Raw genomic sequence first — 18,617 nt, 5'->3', positions numbered from 1 at the left:
GTACAAATAAGCTTATGACATAGCTGGGGCAAAGACCAATATGTCCACCACAGAGAGGAATAAGAGAGCAGGGGCAAGATGCACAAAAGCAACCAGGCTTCAGAGATGATGGAAAGAAAGATATTTTCCCAGGGATCAGACAGGATCATCTATAATTTGCTGCAACCCAGGGAGCCTCTGAAAGTTGCTGAGATAAGACCAAGACTGAAAGTAAGACCTGTGAAGACACAATTGGTGAGAGGAAAATGTGCCGTGTTCTGTTTCACCCAGCTGATGCAATTCTCTCTGCTTTACTTACCTTGTTCTAAGAATAGGTTTTAATCACAATAAGAAGTAGGTTTTAAAGACCTTTTTGTGTATACCCACTTTAAGGATGGGGACAGGCAGAACGATACCAGAGTACTGACCAACTCAAGAGTCCCATCAGAATGAGAAAACATGCTGGGTGTTCAGCATTTACATTGCTCAGGATGTTATTAGCCCTGAGCTATTAGTAGTGGCATGATATTTCATGATAAGATGTGAAAACTGTGCAGTTTATCCTACTATCTCACATTTCAACAAAATGGAAAGAATAATGTTATTAAAAACCTTAAAAAAATCTATTTTGTATTTTTTTTGCCTTCACAGCTGAGTTTCCCAATTTAGCATGCTCCCAAAGCAACAGCCAGATGAAACTTTGACATGAGGCTGTCACAAGGTTTGATACCTTGTGAATCAATATGGCTAGAAATTAGACATTTGGATTGTTAGCTTCCACATGCAAAACACTATGTAAAAACATGCATAAGAACTAAATAGTTCTTATCCCTGGTTTCGGCAGGGATAGAGTTAATTTCCTTCCTAGTAGCTGGTACAGTGCTGTGTTTTGGATTTAGGATGAGAACAAAGTTGATAACGCACCGATGTTTTAGTTGCTGCTAGGTAATGCTTACACTAGCCAAGGACTTTTCAGCTTCCCATGCTCTACCGACTGAGAAGGCTGGAGGTGCACAAGAAGCTGGGAGGGGGCACAGCCAAACGGGCCAAAGGGACATTCCATACCATGTGACGTCATGCTCAGTACATAAACTGGGGAAAGCTGGCCGGGGGGGCCGCTGCTCGGGGACTGGCTGGGCATCGGTCGGCGGGTGGTGAGCAATTGCACTGTGCATCACTTGCTTTGTGTATTATTATTATTATCATCATATTATTATTATTATAATTTTATTTCAATTATTAAACTGTTTTTATCTCAACCCACGAGTTTTTCTCACTTGTGCTCTTCCAATTCTCTCCCCCATCCCACCGGGTGGGGGGGAGTGAGCGAACGGCTGTGTGGTGCTTAGTTGCCGACTGAGATTAAACCACGACAGTCCTTTTTGGCGCCCAACGTGGGGCTCGAAGGGTTTGAGATAATAACAGATTAACCGGAGTGTATTAAGGAACTTATATCTGTTAATAGTTGTGGGTCACAATGTTGGTTTCTCTGTTCTCAATATTGATTTGTATAATCTGCATTGTGCTCTTTTTCCTGCTGTACATGTTAAAGATTGGTGTTGGGTTTTGCAGTTTGCTGTGGTCTGCAGTGAATAGTGATGTCTCGCTTGTGAGGTTTGTTTTTAGAACATTGACCTTGACGTTAGTGTGGTATGTAAACTTCGCAATGAAGCCGTTACTGTACCACGGAGACCATTTCGTGGAGACAACTAGCAATTACAGTAACTTTTCTGAGAGTTTTTTTATGGAGGAAATACAGAATGGCAGGGTCACTACCTTCTTCTATGATGTTTCCTCCTTCATTACAGTAATTTTTCAGTATTTTGAACATCCTTGGGCAGTTAAGATACTTCTATTAATACTTCTTGGGAATATTGTTTTGGTTTTGTCTAAAGTTGGTAAGCAATTTAAGAATATCATCCAGAGATCTGCCCCAAGGCTGAGTAGTTATGAGTGGCAGGGTGTGTGGGACAAGATGGGCAAGTACCTAGGCCAATGGGCACCCCCAGTGTTTTGGAACTTCACCCCGAGCAAGTGCAGAATCCTGAAAAGTTAGTAGAATATTTGGACAAAGTATGCTGTCACCCTGGCAACTCCAGAGAGATGCAGATCATTGCAACGTGCTGGGGCCTGGCCCATGCCTACCGAGCCCTGTTCAACACCATTCAGTGCCCTCAAAGGGAAGAGAAGGTCTCTGGCTCTGACAGTAAAACGACACGCACTGCGGCCACTCAGTCCCGGGCAACACGCCCTGTGGCCACTCCAACCCCAGCGACAGGCCATGCAGCCACTCAGACCCCGCGGCCACTCAGACCCCGGCGACAGGCCCTGCAGCCACTCCGACCCCAGCAACATGCACTGCAGCTACTCAGACGCCGGCAACAGGCCCTGCGGCCACTCAGACTCCGGTGACATGCACTGCGGCCACTCAGACCCCAGCGACATGCACTTCGGCCACTCCAACCCCGGCGACAGGCCCTGCGGCCACTCAGACCCCGGCGACATGCACTGCAGCCACTCAGACCCCAGTGACATGCACTGCAGCCATTCCAACCCCGGTGACAGGCCCTGCGGCTACTCAGACTCCGGCAATAGGCCCTGCGGCCACTCAGACCCCGGTGACAGGCACTGCGGCCACTCCAACCCCGGCGACATGCACTGCGGCCACTCAGACCCCAGCGACACGCCCTGTGGCTGAACCAAAGAACCAGCCTGTGCCGGTATCAGTCGCCCCTGTACACAAGAAGAAATTTTGGAAGCGGAAGTCAGCTCGTTTAGTAAGGGAGGAAGAAGCTTCTTCTAAAAGGGGGCTGGAGGAAGAAGTGTACGAGACAGATGACCCTGGAGAAGGGCCATCACGAGAACAGCAGGAGGAGAGCCGGCCACTGATTGGGGAGGAGGAAGAGGAAGAACTCATAAACGAGGCAGTGACCACCCGATCTCTGTCCCTGAGTGAGCTGCGAGATATACGAAAAGATTTCAGCCGCCATCCAGGTGAGCACATTGTCACCTGGCTGCTCCGATGCTGGGATAATGGGGCCAGTAGCCTGGAATTAGAGGGTAGGGAAGCCAAGCAGCTGGGATCCCTTTCTAGGGAAGGGGGCATTGACAAAGCAATTGGAAAAGGGACATGAGTCCTCAGCCTTTGGAGGCGACTCTTGTCAAGCATGAAGGAAAGGTATCCCTTTAAGGAAGATGTCATATGTCGCCCAAGCAAGTGGGCCACCATGGAGAAGGGTATCCAGTTTCTGAGAGAATTAGTTGTGCTGGAGGTGATTTATGATGACCTGAACAATGAACAACTATCCAAAGATCCAGATGAAGTCAAGTGCACACGACCCATGTGGCAGAAGTTTATAAGGAGCTCACCATCGTCATACGCCAATTCATTGGCAGTGATGACCTGGAAAGATGGAGAGGAACAAACAGTGGATGAATTGGTTAGTCAACTCTGGCAATATGAGGAAAGTCTCTCTTCCTCCCTCGTCTCGGCTGTGGAGAAACTGTCCTGGGAGTTCCAGCAATTCAAAGAGGATAGGTCCTACTCCCCACCTGTACGGACCAATATCTCAGCTATTAGGAGTCAGCGTTCTTTTGCTCGAGAGAGAGAATATAAAGGGTGCACACCACGGGGCACCCTATGGTTTTATCTGCGTGACCACGGAGAGGACATGAGGAAGTGGGATGGAAAACCTACTGCAGCCCTAGGGGCACGGGTACGTGAATTGCAAGGAAAAACAATCACAGAAGGGGGTTCTTCCAGGAAAATTGCTGCTCCAGTTTCCAGTGGGCAGTTCCCCAGACAAAGTAGAAGGGCTGATCTTACTCCTGATGTTAATGAAGAAACTTCTGACTCGTATGTACAAGAAGTGAGAAATGAGTACTGTGATGAGGATTAGAGGGGCCCTGCCTCCAGCCAGGGGGAGGAAAGGGACAACCGGGTTTACTGGACTGTGTGGATTCGGTGGCCTGGCACATCAGACCCACAGAAGTATAAGGCTCTAGTAGACACCGGTGCACAGTGTACCCTAATGACATCAAGCTATATAGGGGCAGAACCCATCTGTATTTCTGGAGTGATGGGGGGATCCCAACAGCTAACTGTATTGGAAGCCGAAGTGAGTCTAACTGGGAATGGGTGGCAGAAGCACCCCATTGTGACTGGCCCAGAGGCTCTGTGCATCCTTGGCATAGACTGCCTCAGGAGAAGGTATTTCAAGGACCCAAAAGGGTACCGGTGGGCTTTTGGTATAGCTGCCTTGGAGACAGAGGAAATTAAACAGCTGTCCACCTTGCCTGGTCTCTCGGAGGACCCCTCTGTTGTGGGGTTACTGAAGGTCGAAGAACAACAAGTGCCAATTGCTACCACCACGGTGCACCGGCGGCAATATCGCACCAACCGAGACTCCCTGATTCCCATTCATGAGCTGATTCGTCGACTGGAGAGCCAAGGAGTGATCAGCAAGACTCGTTCACCCTTTAACAGTCCCATATGGCCAGTGTGGAAGTCTAACGGAGAGTGGAGACTGACAGCAGACTATCGTGGCCTAAATGAAGTCACGCCACTGCTGAGTGCTGCCGTGCCAGACATGCTAGAACTTCAATATGAATTGGAGTCAAAGGCAGCCACGTGGTATGCCACAATTGATATTGCTAATACGTTTTTCTCAATCCCTTTGGCAGCAGAGTGCAGGCCACAGTTTGCTTCACTTGGAGGGGCATCCAGTACACCTGGAACTGACTGCCCCAGGGGTGGAAACACAGCCCCACCATTTGCCATGGACTGATCCAGACTGCACTGGAACAAGGTGGAGCTCCTGAACACCTGCGATACATTGATGACATTATCGTGTGGGGCAACACAGCAGGAGTTTTTGAAAAAGGGAAGGAAATAGTCCAAATCCTGCTGAAGGCTGGTTTTGCCATAAAACAAAGTAAGGTTGAGGGACCTGCACAGGAGATCCAGTTTTTAGGAATAAAATGGCAAGATGGACGTCGTCAGATCCCAATGGATGTGATCAACAAAATAACAGCCATGTCTCCACCAACCAGCAAAAAGGAAACACAAGCTTTCTTAGGCATCGTGGGTTTTTGGAGAATGCACATTCCAAATTACAGTCTGATTGTAAGCCCTCTCTATCAAGTGACCCGGAAGTAGAACGATTTCAAATGGGGCCCTGAGCAACAACAAGCTTTTGAACAAATTAAAGAGGAGATAGTTCATGCAGTAGCCCTTGGGCCAGTCCGGGCAGGGCAAGATGTAAAAATGTGCTCTACACCGCAGCCGGGGAGAATGGCCCTACCTGGAGCCTCTGGCAGAAAGCACCAGGGGAGACTCGAGGTTGACCCTTAGGGTTTTGGAGTTGGGGATACGGAGGATCCGAGGCCCGCTATATGCCAACTGAAAATGAGATATTAGCAGCATATGAAGGGATTTGAGCTGCTTCAGAAGTGATCAGCACTGAAGCACAGCTCCTCCTGGCACCCTGACTGCCGGTGCTAGGCTGGATGTTCAAAGGGAGGATCCCCTGTACACATCATGCAACTGATGCTATGTGGAGTAAGTGGGTCGCACTGATCACACAACGGGCTCGAATAGGAAACCCCAGTCTCCCAGGAATCCTGGAAGTGAATCATGGACTGGCCAGAAGGCAAAGATTTTGGAATATGGCCAGAGGAGGTGATGCATGCTGAAGAGGCCCCACTGTATAATTAACTACCAGAAAATGAGAAGCAATATGCCCTGTTTACTGATGGGTCCTGTCGTATTGTGGGAAAGCATCAGAGGTGGAAAGCTGCTGTATGGAGTCCTGTACAACAAATTGTAGAAACGGCTGAAGGAGAAGGTGAATCGAGTCAGTTTGCAGAGGTAAAAGCCATCCAGCTGGCTTTAGACATTGCTGACTGAGAAAAATGGCCAGTGCTCTATCTCTTTACTGACTCATGGATGGTGGCAAATGCCCTGTGGGGGTGGTTGCAGCAATGGAAGCAGAGCAACTGGCAGCGCAGAGGCAAACCCATCTGGGCTGCCACATTGTGGCAAGATATTGCTGCCCGGGTGGAGAACCTGGTTATAAAAGTCCGTCACGTAGATGCTCACGTACCCAAGAGTCGGGCCACTGAAGAACATCAAAACAACCAGCAGGTGGATCAGGCTGCTAAGATTGAAGTGGCTCAGGTGGGTCTGGACTAGCAACATAAGGGTGAATTATTTCTAGCTCGGTGGGCCCATGACACCTCAGGCCACCAAGGAAGAGATGCAACATACAGATGGGCTCGTGATCGAGGGGCGGACTTGACCATGGACACTATAGCCCAGGTTATCCATGAATGCGAAACATGCGCTGCAATCAAGCAAGCCAAGTGGTTAAAGCCTCTGTGGTATGGAGGACGATGGCTGAAATATAAATATGGGGAGGCCTGGCAGATGGATTATATCACACTCCCACAAACCTGCCAAGGCAAGCGCCACGTGCTTACAATGGTGGAGGCAACCACTGGATGGCTGGAAACATATCCCGTGCCCCATGCCACTGCCCGCAACACTATCCTGGGCCTTGAGAAGCAAGTCCTATGGCGACATGGCACCCCAGAAAGAATTGAGTCAGACAACGAGACTCATTTCCGAAACGACCTCATAGACACCTGGGCCAAAGAGCACGGCATTGAGTGGGTGTATCACATCCCCTGTCATGCACCAGCCTCTGGGAAAATCGAACGATAGAATGGACTGTTAAAGACTACACTGAGAGCAATGGGTGGCGGGACGTTCAAACATTGGGACACATATTTAGCAAAAGCCACCTGGTTGGTCAGCACTAGGGGATCTACCAATCAAGCTGGCCCTGCCCAGTCAGAACTTTTACGTACTGTAGATGGGAATAAAGTCCCTGTAGTGCACATAAAAAATATGTTGGGGAAAACAGTTTGGGTTATTCCTGCCTCGGGCAAATGCAAACCCACCCGTGGGATTGCTTTTGCTCAAGGACCTGGGTGCACCTGGTGGGTAATGCCGAAGGATGGGGAAGTCCAATGTGTACCTCAAGAGAATTTGATTTTGGGTGAGAATAGCCAATGAACTGAATTGTATGATGTTAATTGCTATATAACATTGTATATTATCACTTCTATGGTGGCTATATGCCATATCAACAGTATTACAGTAAGAATCACCCAGATTAATGAAGAATGAACTTTGATGAAACTGAGCAAAATGCAGTGATGATAGAACCGGACAAGCACAGCGATAATGGAACCAAAACTGGCTTCAGCCTGCAACAATCCAACACCACACACCACCTCTCCTGCCCTGAAGGACTGTTATGACAGATGGAGCCCAAAGTCATGGACTAAATGAACTCAACGAACATTTTGGAGGGATGATCCATAGACTAGGGGAATGATATCTGTGTGTATATATCAAAAGACACTAAAAGTGGTGGTGATTAATTGGGATGTACTGGAAAGTGTGGGACCTGGGCATGATGTAGATGGTATAGAATAAGGGGTGGACACTGTCCTGGTTTCGGCTGGGATAGAGTTAATTTTCTTCCTAGTAGCTGGTATAGTGCTGTGTTTTGGATTTAGTAGGAGAATAACATTGATAACACACTGATGTTTTAGTTGTTGCTAAGTAGTGCTTACACTAGTCAAGGACTTTTCAGCTTCTCATGCCCTGCCAGCGAGAAGCTGGGAGGGGGCACAGCCAGGACAGCTGACCCAAACTGGCCAAAGGGATATTCCATACCATACGACGTCATGCTCAGGACATAAACTGGAGGGAGTTAGCCGGGGGGCGGCGACTGCTGCTCGGGAACTGGCTGGGCATCGGTCGGCGGGTGGTGAGCAATTGCATTGTGCATCAGTTGTTTTGTATATTCTTTTATCATCATTATTATTATTATCATTATCATTATTATTATTATTATTTTCCCTTCCTTTTCTGTCCTATTAAACTGTCTTTATCTCAACCCATAAATTTTACTTTTTTTCCCTTTTCTCTCCCCCATCCCACTGTGGAGTGGGGGGAGTGAGCGAATGGCTGTGTGGTGTTTAGCTGCCTGCCGGGTTAAACCACAACACCCAGCCTTTTAAAAAACAATTCCAAATCAAGGAGTAAAATTGGAAAAAAAGAAGTATTTTAACTTTAGGAGATAATATCTCTGCACATGAGTTCCACTGCAGTAAAAGCGAAGAAGCACTTTAAATGTAGGCTTCATTTCTACTGGTATAGTTAGCCTATGTAGTTAACTAGAACACTGATGTATTTTGCCAGCTTTAATCACGTTGAAAACCTCACAACACCTGATATTTTGCTTTAAAAGCTAGTTTCTGCAGACAATGAGAAGTCTCATGTATTTAAATTTAAAGAAGTCAATTTTCCATTTAAATAATTTGAAAATAACTCTTTTTTATGGACTGGTTGAGCATCAGGATCTATATACACCAGTTCTATCTGCAGTTCACTGCATCCAAAGGGGCACTTCAAAGCCTTTCCAAAGCTCCCGCTGAAACTATGCTCCATCCTTCACTTACTTTTTTTTTTTCCCCAACTCATAGCTGTTAAGGAAAACAACAGCAATGTCATTTCAGCTTTCTAGAAGGTTATATTTCTAGGAACTGGGAGAGAGGAAATAAAAGAAAGTTAAGTATAAAAAAATGCTTAAATAACTGTGGGAATTTTTTATTTTCTTTAAAATTCTTATGGTTTCTGAGTACTTAAGGAATAATAGCTGTGAGGGTAATTATCACTGCTTCTAGGATACTCACATATGTGTGCTGAAGAAATAAAGAAGTGTTTTTTTCCCAATTATTTAAAAGAATCCCCTGATAAAATTACCGTTTTCAGCTAGAATGAAAAAGATTCTCCATGTAAGGAACCATGCTTCTTTTGGGGTTTTGTAATCCATAGAAATAAGAATCTCTAACATATGTAGTCAGTTCCCATCTAAATACAAGCTCTGTTGAAAGTTAGCAGCAGAAAAAAGAATGTGTTCATGTACATACCTCTGAGCAATGTTTTACCAAGATTCTGCATAAAACAGTATATTCACCAGGACACCATATGTTGCTTTACCTACATGCACAACAGAAACCTGGCAGCCTGTGGGAGCAGGCCAGGGAGCTGCCAACATTTTTTCCTAGCTGACACTAGCGGACAGCCAACTCTGTGTTCAAATTGACCTGCACATGGGCAGGGTTCTCCAGATGTTTGTACAGAGCCCTGAGACATATCTACCAAGCGGCTTGCAGGAAGTCAGATTTCAGCAGCTGAAGACATCAGTTGTCCTGAGAAATAGATGAAGAAAACAAAGGATCCCAGAGCAGCCCACCAGGAACTGAATTAAAGGGGTTAACAAGCAGGTATCATTCCTTTCAAGGGCTAACTGTGCTGAAGGAGCTGATGGATTACTTTAAGCCCTCAGATCAGTTTCCTTAACAGAACAAATAATGAGGTTTTGAAGCCCTATTCAGACCCAGTAGAAAGGCAAAACTTAGGGAACAAAATATCTATATCAGTTTGAAAAAACGTACAGAATGTCTCCTTAGGTTGTGTGCTACCAACAGCTTCGCATGAAAAAATAATATGAATGGGAGGAATAGGCAGATATTTTAGAATGAGAAGTGAGCACTTGCCAATTAGCTTACTTGACTGATAAAGGGAATGCAGTCTCCTTCTGCTAATTGGTGCCTGACTGCTCTCTTTCCCCTATGAGTAGGTCAGGTTTCTTGTGTGATTTTAGCCACCTAGACAGACCAGGAAAAAATTTAATTTATTCCTCTCTGAGGCAGTGGCATATCAACACAGTCCTTCAGCTTCCTTGGAGTAAGCTGGTTTTAGGCCCACCCCCCATCTCAGTGCAGTCCCTTTTACTAAAGGGGGAAAAAATTGAGGAGGCTGCCAGAAATATCTCAAGAGAATCTTTGGGACCCTACAGCCAACCAAAGTATTTATTATTAACCACACTACTTCTAGGTAGAGGCTGTTTTCACTACATCTTTGAGTGTGAAAGCCTGAAAATGCTGGTTTAGTCCAAGGTACAGCTTTTCCCTCCTCACAATTCCTGTCAGTTTAAGGATACACCTTCACAGCCCCTCAGAGGCAGTCTCATTTTCCGGCTGAACTTCTCTTGGACCTCCTTAATTTTATCTAGTTTTTTTACAGACTTTTTAACCTCAAGGACTCCACAAATTCTCCCATAACTTTACTTTTTTTCCTCCCAGAAGAGGCACCATACCTTTAAAAATGCCTTAGAATATTTCCCTGACTCTGTACTTGGGCTCCTTTCCCCCCTCTCCTAGCGCTCCAGGGCAGGGCTGTGGCGCAGGTGGCCTGTACCCTCCTTTAAAGGAGCAGTCAACACTGAAAAGCTAACTTTCCAGCTGGGGTTTTCATCACTGCAGTAGGAAAATGGTGATACCGGATTTACTTACAGGTCCATCTACACAGTATACTGCATATCATGTCTGCACCCACATGTGGCATGTTAGGGCACGCGGGGATGTCCCCACCTCACAGACTGGCACTGTGCTCAGCTGACAGGCAGCAACTAACAGCAGCAGAACGGGGCACCTGCTACACAAGTGTCTCAGCTAGAACAGGCATCAGTGTCAGGGGGAAGCGAAACATGGAGTTGGGTTTCGTACAGAAAAGGCCTGGACTGTTCACACGGTCATCTGCCGACAGCATCTCCTGTGTGGTAAGGGTGAAGGTGCCTGGCCCTCTAAGAGGCTCAGAGCATTCTGGAAGGCGGCAGCTGTCCCTGGAACTCCCTGTCCTTCACACCTTAACACTAGACTTACCTTCAACTCAGCTTCACCTCAAGCAGCTGTAAAGCAGAAAGTGAGACCATGGCTGTGAGAAGCAGCTTTCTAACTCGCATCTTGGCTCCAGCTCCTTGTGCCTCTCTGAGGCTGTGCCTGGTGCTGGTGGTGAGAGTGAGGGAGGCCAAAGGCATGGTAAGAGGCCACAGGCAAGTGCATGTCAGGGACCAGGGGCATGGCGAGGGGGCAAAGGAGAGAGCGTGTGGGGGACCAGAGGCATGGTAAGGGGCTGCAGTGCATGGGAGCGGGTAGAAGAGCTGGCCAGCAGCCCTTTCCTGTGGGGCAGGGGGATGGCCATTCCTGCCTCAGGCAGCTCCTTGTTGTGTGTTAGAAGCTCCAACAGTCCTTGAATGCAGGTCTGGTCTGCCAAAGATATGAAATATGAAGAAAGATTTAAAAAGTCAGAGGCGTGTGACATCCCTGAGGAGTTCTTGGAAATCTGAATGGTAATTCTTAACATGTGGAATTGGCAATGTGGCTGGCTGCAGGTTTACAGCATATGCACAGCTTACACAGGTGATTCCTGCTTCAAGTTCTCCCACAGTCAAGGCCATATTTCATGCATATACAGTGAAGTTGTGCAGCCTTCTTGATGTCTCTGATACCGTGTGCCAGTAGCAGCTGGTTAGTGCATATTTTAATTTGCTGTGACTGTACCTTGCATATTGGATTATGTATTATATGAGAGGCCACGGCTCCTACAACACTGGAACTAGGCAAGGATGTATTTCCTACTAGGACCTCAATTTAAAGAGACTTTCATAACATGCACGCACTCTTGCTGCAGCCTAATGCTGTACACCTTACCCCCACCCATGAGCCCCCATGCCGAAGAGCATCCCTTTGATCTGACCATGTATCCTACTGCCTACTACATAATAGCACAGGGAACCCAAGGTACTTCGTAGTACATCATTTGAATGTTGCTTTCACACCCTAGAAAAATCTTTTGTCATTCTGTAAAGAACACTGAATATTCAGAGGGATCCATTGGCAGCTCTGCATTTTATAGAGTACCTTAGATTTCATTTTCCAGTATAAAGGCCTGATTCAAAGCTTTGTGAAGTTCATGACAATCTTGTTTCTAGCAGGCACAGGATCAATTTAGCTCTTAATTTAGCTCACCGACCATCCTGATGTCAGGTCACAGATTCAATTTAGTTCTGACTTCCACTTTCCCTAGTTAATCCTTTCATTTGTGAATACTTCCAGCAGTCAGGAGTTAGACATTCCTGTTTTAAGATTACTTCAGAGGATTCATATCTCTTCAGTCATGTGGTATGCATTTATCCCAGACTTCAGTGATTTCACCTATTTAACTTCCACTTTCTTGCTGGATTTAGTTGCCTTGTTATTTTCAGAAACAGAAATCTTTAGCTGTGGATCATTAAGTTGGGGTACTGCACTGAAGTGCAAGTTTTACATTTTCAATAATTGGTTATTTATTTAGTCTTGGGAAAAAAATCTAACAAAAATGCCCTTCCTGGCCTTTTCCCTGCAGATCCCCATCATAATTTCTCACTGAGTTATATCAAACTTAATATCATATAAAAGCTTTAAAACACTGAGAGGATTGGACTGTTGTGTATTTTAAGGATGGAAAAGGAGGGATACAACAATGATAAGCAGCTAAAATGATTTTGGATGAATGAACCAAAATCCAAAAAGGGTGCTCACAGAGTGTAGCCTGGAATGAGAGGCCTTCTTGCATCATTCTCCATCATGTCATACACTGATTGAGGAAAAAGGGAAGGGAAAAGCGCCATGGCTTAGGTCATGTATTTTACATTATTTGGGGGATATTACCTCTCTTTTTGACTCCACTTACAGTTTTGCCTTTTGTATGTGGTAAGGAACATTCAGTGTCATATTTTCTTTTACCTTTTTATACAGGAAGGGCCAATGAGAAACTGATTCTTAGGTTCTAAGTAAACGAAGAAATATATAAAATTATTTTTATTAGTCTGTTAAACTTTGAATATGTATATATTATTATCTAAGCACACTTACAAACCCATGTGGTTTTGTTACTCTTATTATACTATGTTAATAGTGATTCAGAGGGTACATATGTATATACCTGACACAATGAAGCTCCTATGTCCACAAGATGCCTAAATAAAGAATACCAACAAATCGCTCTTAGCCATGCCATTTTGTCTGTCTTTGAATGTTTATATGGTTGGAGGTTTACTGGGGTTTACTTACTCCGAATGCAAGTCAAATGCCAAATTCAGGTAACATACAGACAGAATTAGTTAAGTATGCAGCTCTGCTCACATATAACTCTTTGGCTTAATTGTTTAACATGTCCTTAGCCCCAGCTATTTTTTCGCTATGTGGAAAAAACCTACCAAAATTTTTGTCACAAAATGTAGAGATAAATTAGACTTATCCACAGTGGACCACTGTCACAAAATAGCAGTTGCAAAAGCAATGAGTGAAAGGAAATAGTCCTTTTTGAAGTTAGTAACTTTTTGAAAATTAGCAAGAATCTTTCTAACCTCAATATCTTGCTTTTGATACATTAAATGACTTGTCATTTTCTTTTGTTTTTCCTTTTGATTTGCAGCTGCAAAGATTAACAAGTATCAGATAAAGAAACCTTGACCACTTTTCTGACCCCTTATATTCAGTGAATCATTGTCAGCTCCTGTAAAATGAACAATATTAATCAATATTAGGAGGGAGACGAAAAGGAAGTAGAGAAGTAACTGTATCTTGCAACAAAAACTGGGGGTTATTATGTCTAGACAGGCTGTATAAGACCAAAGCACTCAAAAAAAGGGAAAGTGGCAGTTTTAGCTGCACGATGTCTAAAGGCCATTTGAGTTGTGCCGATAGTTTTTATATATGCCCAAGTCAGTATAATCAGTGTTTTATACAGTCTGTTCACTCGGTAATACTTGACTTACTGCTCTGGTTGTTCTGCCATTCTTTGGTGTAATTTTTCATCACAAAAGAATGGATGGTGGTCATATCAGCCAAGTGCAGATAGTAGTTTCATTTTTTAAGGTGGGAAGCAGTAGCTTTTTATTAGGAAGCAAGATGTTCTGTGAGAAAGACTATTGGACACTTAAAATGACTTCTGAACCTCCCTTTTGGCTCTGGCACTCATCTTTGAATTGCCTTGGTGATGTGAGCAGCCATAAAGGCGGCCTGGTTAGAGGGGAAAAATACTGAACAGAAGAAATTGTCTGCTGAAAAATACTGACAGGGAAAGGCCTGCCAGCCTGGGACTATGAGCCTGGGAACTAGGCCTGGGAACCAGAAACATCCTTGAAAAGTGCAGCTGGGGTACCTAGAAACCAGGCACATCCTGAGATACCATGGATAAGCGCAAAGACAAGGGACTGTAATGGCAATTTCTAATCTGAGAAGGTGGAAAACCACCTGAAAAATAAAATTGCTCTGAAAGAACAGAAAACTGCATCATGTATTGGCTGTTTAAAGTGAAAAATGGAAATTAACAGCATCTACTGGTTGCTCGAAGTAGGATGTCCTACCCCCTCTCAATGTTATAAAAAGGACTTAATTTTTATCCAAAATGGAGCCTCTCACTCCCTGCGAACTTCCCGGTTTTTATGAGCTCTTGGACTCTCACTGGGGACACCTGGCTGACCCCAGACTCTGTGACGGATCATTTTTGAAGGGAGACACTGTTACCTTATTGGTTCAGTCTGTCCTCCCCTCTTTTGGGGGTGGTGAGGTCCTCCCCTCTGGGATCCCTCCCCCCTCCCTTTTTGGATGGTGTGGGCCCTTCTGAAATCTGTCTAATTTGCTTCGTATTGGTATTATATATATTATATAAGTAATCTGTCATATCTGCTGTTATATTGTTGATATGTTTTCTTCATCAATGATAAGTTGTAGTAACCTGTAGTAGTATGTAACTGTCTGATTGTTGCTGTTATTGGTTGTACTGCGATACTGATTGATCCTATTATTGACTGATAACATACTATTGATTGATACAGTATTATTGATTGCTGATAGTAATTTGTAATAGCTTGGTATATATATTAATTCATATTCACTTTATTAATTATATGTATGTTTGCCAGTGGTGATTTTTGTGGTATTTGTGGTAATCTGTAATAAAGTAGAGATAAAAAAGTAGAGGATAAAGCCTCCGTGTTCTTGTGTATTACAGAATGCTGTGAACCAACGGTTGTGATCTCTACACACCTGAAGGCCAGGTAACCCTTTAGGTTGTGACGCTTGGGAAAATCACTTCACCTCCTGTGCTCCTTCCCTCTTTCTATAAAATCATTTCAGTTAAAACTGTGTAGACTTCTAGCTTTCTGTCTTAGTCTTCCTTCCCCACCAAGTGAACTGCTTCAATTCTATTTTTCTAACTCTCTTTTCTAGACAGATTTATGAGCAATGGAGACTTTATACCTCATAGAATCATAGAAATACTAAAACCCCCCAACATTAATGTGAAACTGCTTTCTTGTGAAATACAGAAATGGCATTTTTTTGAAACTCCTTTTTTGCTGGCAAGAGTTTCACAAAATAGTATGTTTGTCTTGCTGTACCATGGGAAGGGGAGGAAATTTTTTATGATGCTATCTATAGAGAAGAGAAAGAGGAGGACAGAGTCTGAATCCAAGACCTTATATTTTATATAGTTTCCCATGCCTTTACATAGGAAAAAGGCAATATTTCACATGCAGATACATCAGACGTCTCTCTTATGAAACAGAAACATTATTAACATTTTTATGTCTACTGTAAGTATGTTAATCATGTAGAATGACTTACTACATATAACATTTTCATTTCCCAAGAGAGGAAATAGAGCAACAAATACAACACCTCTATTAAGTATTGACAAAAAACAAAGGATAATATTTACTGTAAAGAAGAAAATATTCCTAAGGAAGCTAACAGTGTAGTAGAATGAGATTACACAAAGAAGTTTAAACATACAAGTAACACACTAAATCCTTCCTTTCTCCTGACATGTTCAATGCCGAGAAAAAAGAATCTAAGGAGTGAGAGTAACAAAAAATACCCCAATCTAAATAATTAATTTATGAGTGGTGAATTAAATTTTACTTCAGTGAGTGCTTGTGTTATGTTGTAAGAGCAAATCCACATGTGAAGTTCTGTGAACAGAACTTTTTCTGTTTAGTCTTCAAAGAAATTAAAGCAATTTCAAGAGAAAAGATGTTTTGTAGAAACTACATGACTCAATAAAGACAAATGTGAGTGGTTTTAGCAAGAGCAACAGTTATATTTTAATTCTAATGGATTTTTATGGTAAAAGATTTTTTCTGCTTTTTCCGTTCTAATGGCATTGACCAGATAACCATGATTTCTTTCGGAAGAAATAGAATTGTGTTAATGATTTATCAGAACAACAGTATTCAAAGGTCATATATTTATCATATGTTAAGATGAAGTATGGTGGTTTTGTTAATATCTTGCATCTTCATTAAGTACTGAAAATAATTAATTTTATTATTCAGAAACCTCTTTACTACACAGGTTCTATTAAGGTTACTTCTTGTATAAATCAGTTTAACAAAAATAATGGAGCTGGTGATGTTTTGCCTCCTCATCTGTCTCAAATTTCAGGAACCGCATGGTCCAGAAGACGGTGTACTAGCTGGAGAGGTGTTTCCTCTTGGGTTCTGTTATGGACTTGCTGCAGTAAATTTCCTTGTTGCTGTTTCCCCTCCTTCTGTTGTCCAATATTTCAAGCACTTTGGAGCAGATGTGTTCTACTATGTTTCTGTAATCCCTGGCACAATTAGGACTTCATGTTATTTTACATCTGAAGGATAATTTTAAAGTTAAAACCACAAGTCAAGTAGAGGTAAGTTATTCTATATTGTAAAATTTATTATAGCATACTAGTGTAAAAGCTTATATAGGCATGAGGTGACGTATGTTATATGAACCATTAATTAGATCTTCTGCACGGATTCAGTACATACCTATGGAATTTGCAAATCAGTGTTTGTGTGAAAAAAAGTACAGAATCAAAGAAGCTGTCGAGCAAAGACTAGGATCCACAGGACATGATAGAGTTTTAAATGACCATCAAGAGAAGCAGAGAGACATTAAAAACAAATGGAAAGAATTTACCACAGAATATTTTAAAAGGTAATAAGTATGCATAACTAGCATGAGAAAAGTTTTTTCTTTTGATACTGATAATAAATTTAGCACTTTTTTTTTTTCATGAGTGTTTTGTTGTAAAGAATTTCCTTATTGCATTGAGGAATGTAATCTTAAAGGCTAATTTTAGCTAAGGCAGGCTCTTCTCCTGAGGCTGTATTGACAAATGGTTCTTCTGAAGGGCAGTTCAGAGCCTAATTCACGTGCTTTGAATTAGTTTACTGAAGGAGCCTTCCTCTCTCCATTGACTGTCTCCCCTGGAAAAAAACAAGTTAGACAGACATCTCCAGTGTAAGCTTAGTCTTCTTAGTCTGAATAAATGGAAAATCCTGTTAGCATTCAGACTATGATTCAGAATAAGTCCTTTTAGGTCACATTATTTATGAAGATTTTTACTGAGTTTTCACAGACTGATAACAGATAGAGTAAGATTTACTCTTGGAATCAGCCGTCTCCCACTCACTGCAAGCCTTATGCAGATCTTACAGACGGTAATATTGGGCCTCAGATCTTTGTGCCTTCTGCTTCAATCTCCTTTGTTTTTCAGCAGAGTCTGAAGCACATCAGCAGTATTTGATTGCTATCTCCTGTGCAATTGCACTGGTCCTGATAGCAACCAGTAAATGCCACTTCCTGATCATAATCTTTCCACTGACACTCCATTCACAAAAAGCTATCTAGTAAGAATTTCTTGGAATCAAAAACAGATTTATGGGGGACCCCATATAAGAAAGGAAAGAATGAAAATCATGTTAATTATTCTAATTTTGTATGACTACTTTACATAGGAAAAGCTTCAAAATAAAGCAACGGGACACATAGCAATGCCTTGCTGGATAAGACCTTGCCACATGGGAAGGGATGTTTATTAGCTGAGAGCACTTTGTCCAGGAAGCTCTTGAAGATAAAGCAGTAGTCTTCATTGCAATTATGTAATTACAATTATGTTACCTTGGTTATAAGTACTTCGATCTACTAACAACAAACTCGGAACACATTCAGTCACTTAGTGGGACATGTACTTCCAATGATTATAAGTCTTTGAGTGAGACTACATGCATGAAAATCTATTCATATATGTTGTGGTAATATACAGGTGGTGCGTGTGAATATAGGGATGGCTCAACCTCTTACATGTAGACGGCTGACTGGGGAATTTATTAAGATTAACAATCTTTCATTCACTGTGTAAGAAATGACTCAGCCATGAAATCAGGATTCAAAGCATATTTTCAATCTGGAGAGAACTTTAAAATACCAAGTTAGCTTGCCTCAAACTGTACATGGAACTGGGATATTGATTCCTTTCTTCAGTCAACAGATGATGTCATCATTAAGATCACGCCATTTCACTTTCAGAAGAGCACTTGGGAAGTCCTTCACAAGAAACTTGCCAATCTACTATTGGCAAGTAGTACTATCTACTAAACTCTCCTCTACTATGAATCCTGCCAGAAAAGCCTTGATAACGGTCAGAGAGCAGATGTGATGAGATAAGCTCTCTTTTTCTAACCCAAACCATCTTATTAACTCTGACTACCATAGCTGTATTTAAATCTGTAACCTTTCTGTTCCATGTTTGCATCATACCCAGTTGAACACTACCCTCACCCGTGACTAGCATTCTTTTGCACCATCACAATACAAATGAATTTTAGAGCAACTGAACTTGCAAGATAAAA

Source organism: Aptenodytes patagonicus, chromosome 3 (assembly GCF_965638725.1).
Source record: "Aptenodytes patagonicus chromosome 3, bAptPat1.pri.cur, whole genome shotgun sequence".
NCBI lineage: Eukaryota > Metazoa > Chordata > Aves > Sphenisciformes > Spheniscidae > Aptenodytes > Aptenodytes patagonicus.
This window is presented reverse-complemented; position numbering follows the sequence as displayed.